Here is a 5,000-nt window from a genome sequence, read left to right on the forward strand (position 1 = left end):
TTCCGCTAAATACTAGATCACAAAGCAAGAGAGAGAGAGAGAGAGAGAGAGAGAGAGAGAGAGAGAGAGAGAGAGAGAGAGAGAAAGAGAGAAAGTAAAACATGAAGAATGATAATAGCGTAAAAAGCCCCATATACCAAATCACAAAATAATAAAGAGAGAGAGAGAGCCTTACCTTTTTGCCTTATTGCCTTATTCTATGTTTCAGTTCCCCCAGGTCCCTCAGTGTGAGGTACCTCGTATATTCACCAGAGAGTTGCTAATGCATCTTCCACTGTATTTTGCATCTTCCAGTCTTGGATGGTCTCGGATGCATCTTAGGTTGTTATCGAATTTATTCTTAAACACCACTACGCTCACTCCTGATATGTTTCTTAGATGAGCTGGCAGCGCATTAAATAGTCGCTGCATTATCGATGCTGATGCGTAGTGGATTAATTTCCTGTGTGCCTTCCTTAGTTTTCCCGGTATAGTTTTGGGCACGATTAATCTACCTCGGATTGCTCTTTCAGATATTTTTAGCTCCATGATGTTTTCAGTAATTCCTTCGATTTGTATCCATGCTTGTATTATCATGTAGCGTTCGCTTCTGCTTTTTAGACTGTATAATTTTAAAAATTGTAGTCTTTCCCAGTAGTCAAGGTCCTTAACTTCTTCTATTCTAGCATTAAAGGACCTTTGTACTCTTTCTATTTTTGCAATATCCTTTTGGTAGTTGGGTACCATATCACATTGTAGTACTCGAGTGTACTACTTACATAAGTTTTTTTTTTACAGCATAATCATGTTTTCAGATTTTCTTGTTTTAAAGTGTCTGAATAGTATTCCCTTTTTTGCTTTGCATTTAGCCAGCATTGTTACTATTGGGTCGTTGCATAACATATTCCTGTTGAACATTACACCAAAGTCTTTAATTGCTTCTTTGTTTGTGATTGTCTCGTCATTTGGTCCCCATTCTTTCTCTGTTTCCATAATTTATTTATTTGAACTTATCGGAGTTGAATACCATCCTATTTATCTCCGCCCATTTATATATTTTGTTTAGATCTTTTTGTAAACAGTTCCTATCTTCATCACAAGTAATTTATCTACTTATTCTTGTGTCACCGGTGAAACTTCTTACTACAGAGTCTTTAACATTACAGCCTATGTCTCAGATCATAATAACAAACATCAGTGCAGCTAATACCGTATCATGTGTGCCAGATATTACCTGAGCGACATCTGATTTCTCGTCATTTGCAACCACTATCTGTTTTCTATTTTGTAGAAATTCTTTCATGCATTTTCCTGTCTTTCCCTCAATATTATGTTTTTTATTTTTTTCACTAATACATTATGGTCTACCTGGTCAAAGGCTTTTGCAAAATCTAGATATACCAACATCTGTGTCTTTTCATTTATCATATTTTTATATATGTTTTCATAGTGTGCTATCAGTCGGGTTTGTCTACTTTTTCCGGGCACAAAACCGTGTTGACCTATATTTAACAAATTATTTTTAACCAAATGATTCATTATTTTCTTTTTTATTACCCTTTCATATACTTTCATAATATGTGATGTTAGACTAACTGGTCTATAATTGCTTGCCTATAGTCTTGATCCACTTTCGAAAATAAGGGTTATATATGCTAACATATGTTTAACATATGTCTCGCTCATATCTACACTTTGTCTTAGCAGTATTTCACGCGGCTTTGCGATATTGTGTGCAGTTTTTTTTTTTAACAAAATCGCTGGAACTCCATCTGGCCCGGCGCTGATCCATTTTTAATTTCGCTTATAGCCTGCACAATATCTGCTTCATTAATATCTATATCCGTTAGATATTCACCATTTTCTTCTCTCATTTCTGTTTCATTATTCTCATTCGCAATTCTTGGCGTGAACTCACTCTTATATTTTCTTGCTAATATGTTGCATATTTCCTTTTTTTTATTCGTTAACCGTCCTTCAATTCTTAGACTGCCTATTTCTAATTACCCTTTATTCATCTTTTTTGCATAGGAGTAAAGTACTTTGTTGTTTTTCTTGATATTTTAAAGTGTCCTTTCTTCTAGGTCTCTTTTTTTCATTTTCTTTCGATCGTATAATCTTTTTTTTTTTTTTTTTTTGCATTTTCTATCTTATTTTTTTCCATCATTTTCCATAAATTTTTTCCTTTTGCAAGATTTTTCTTCAACTTTCTAATTTTCTGAAATAAGATCCTTCTGTCTCTTGGTATGCATGTCTGATGTTTATTTTTTTTTCCCCGTATACATTTGTCAGAAATTTTCTCCAGTATTTTGTATAATTTATCCGTATTTACCTGCATTTTATCATTTACTAATAAATTTTTCCAATCTTTGTTCAATTCTTTATTTATTTCTGACCATTTTATATTCTTATCATAGAAATTATATTTTCCATACCCTTCCCATCGTTTTGTACTTTGTTTTTTTTCTGCGTTCACTTGCTTTGGAATGAACTATTAATTCAATGATATTATGGTCTGAAATTTCCGTGTTATACACTATTATTTCTTCAACATAATTCTCCTAATTCACAAATACTAAATCTAGGACATCGTACTTTCTTGTTGAAATGTGGATTATTTGTTGCATATTATGTTCTAATAGCATATATTGAACCTTTTCAAACTGCCTCTTATCTTCTGCCCTACTATTACTCTCTTTTTTATATGTATATATACAACTACTTTCTTCTATCCGTTCTTTCTAATCTACGAAAGGAAAGTAAAATATCCGGATAGGAGTATATTTCAGTCTTTATGGTTTATACATATATCATCTATTTTTTCTATTATCATGTAAATTTCCTCAGTATTTGGGGGTCTGTGGACTACAATATTCACTAATTTTTCATATTCAAATTTTATCGCAATCAATTCACATTCCGTGTTGCTGTATTTTTCACAGACTTTTCCTTGATTTATGTCTCTTCCATATATTGCGTTTCCCCCTTGATTTCTATGTGTTCTTACTGATCTATGTATTTGGAAATCCTTTATCTGGTCGTTACTGTCAGTCTCTTGGGAATACCATGTTTCACTTATATTTAATATATCTATTTTTTCAATTTGGGTTAGTTCTTCTAAGAACTCTATTTTCCTTTTAGAGTTACTCGTGACTAAACCCTGTGCATACATTAATATTATGGTTTGTGTTTCATCCCCAATATTTAATATTGGTAATAATATGGACTCTTCCATGCTCCCTTCCTGTTCTGATATGATGTTCTTTTCTTCATATCCAGGAATTCTGCCATTAAAAAAATTCAACTTTTCTATTATTTTTTCTATGAAGAATGATAGTAGCGTAAAAAGCCTCATATTCCGCTAAATACTAAATCATAATACGAGAGAGAGAGAGAGAGAGAGAGAGAGAGAGAGAGAGAGAGAGAGAGAGAGAGAGTGGGGGTGGGGGGAGACGGGGGTGGTTTGGAATATGTAATGATAGTGATAGACAGCATCAGCAAAACTATGGTCAAATTACATCGGCGATCTCAGCTGAATGTCACAGTTGTAACGACTCTCCTGACACGCTGTCAGCTCTAACGTCAGTCAAAAGCATCTATTAATCAGCAAAAAGGAGGTCAGATTCATTCTGTCCTATTGATTCAAGGTTTATAATTCTCAAACCATATCCAGCTTTAGTGGTTTAAATAGATAGAGCAGTGGCAGTCCCGTTTGTGTTAGTTTTAATCTTGGTATGTATTGTTTATATAATTTCATATTTTAAGAAACCTATTGCAATGATAAAGACAAGTTAATAGATAATCTCACCCACATGTATACACACTCCAATATATATATATATATATATATATATATATATATAATATGCGAGTGTGCTGCGTTTTATTTGGTGTGTAAGTGTAGATATTGTTATTATCATAGCTTTTCCCTTCATAGGTTTGATTAATAATACGAATGGGGCACGTATTTTAAGAATCATGCTGAGTAACTACATGTAATAGTCTATCTATTAAAGAAATGGTTGATACTTTTAAGAATTGTAGTAATTGGCGATATGATATATAGAAAAAAATCACACAATGTTAGATAGTTTTAGAAATAAATATTTAAAAATAAAATTACAGATGGGACAAGCCTATACACACTAACACATCTAGATAATTTAAAGAATGAATATTTGTAGAATGGATTTTATTATCAAGTAGAATATCTGCTCCATTAATGGTGCTAGATTACAAAAATATATATCAGCATTAAGTAAATAAAGAGCCGTTTTAATTTAATTAGATGAATCACATATCAGCCGGTAACTGATGCCTGGTTCGTATCTCAGAATGTCACTGAATAAGAAATTGTTTTGAATGACAAGGCAACAGACGAAGAGTCATAAAAAATGCTATAATCACAGAACACGCAGACTTTGACACTAATCAAAGAGAAATAAGCTTGGCTATTAGTTTGACAACTTTTATTGTGGAAACTTATATGACAACGTCTCTCTCTCTCTCTCTCTCTCCTCTCTCTCTCTCTCTCTCTCTCTCTCTTTAGACATTCAAAGTAATTCACTTCTTCCAATTTGTATTACACATAATTTTTATCAATCTTAAATATATTTAGAGTAAAGAAAAACTGGATATGAAAAAATAAAGTATAAAGAATAGCTAACTGAGTTCTCATTAAGAAAAAAATGAAGTACACTGTTTTATGTAGGATTTAAGGTAGGAAGGATTATCATGTCTTATTGCGGAGGAATTAGAATTCGGTGTTTTACACTTTGTTGAAAAGGTGTTACGTATACTCTTAGCATTATCTAAAAGCCTTAATAATGCACAGAAATATTAGGTCCAGTTGGTGTTTATGGAGCTATGATATTATCCATGCGCCATTGTTTGTGTTTGTATATGTATTGTTACTTATATTTTAGTCCTTTTCTTCATTGGCACATTCTTCCTTTACTTGCACGTTGAAAGGTATTTGTAAATAAGGGCTTGTTTGGGTGCGATGATGCTTTAAATTAGAA

Source organism: Palaemon carinicauda, chromosome 18, assembly GCF_036898095.1.
Source record: "Palaemon carinicauda isolate YSFRI2023 chromosome 18, ASM3689809v2, whole genome shotgun sequence".
Classification (NCBI taxonomy): Eukaryota; Metazoa; Arthropoda; class Malacostraca; order Decapoda; family Palaemonidae; genus Palaemon; species Palaemon carinicauda.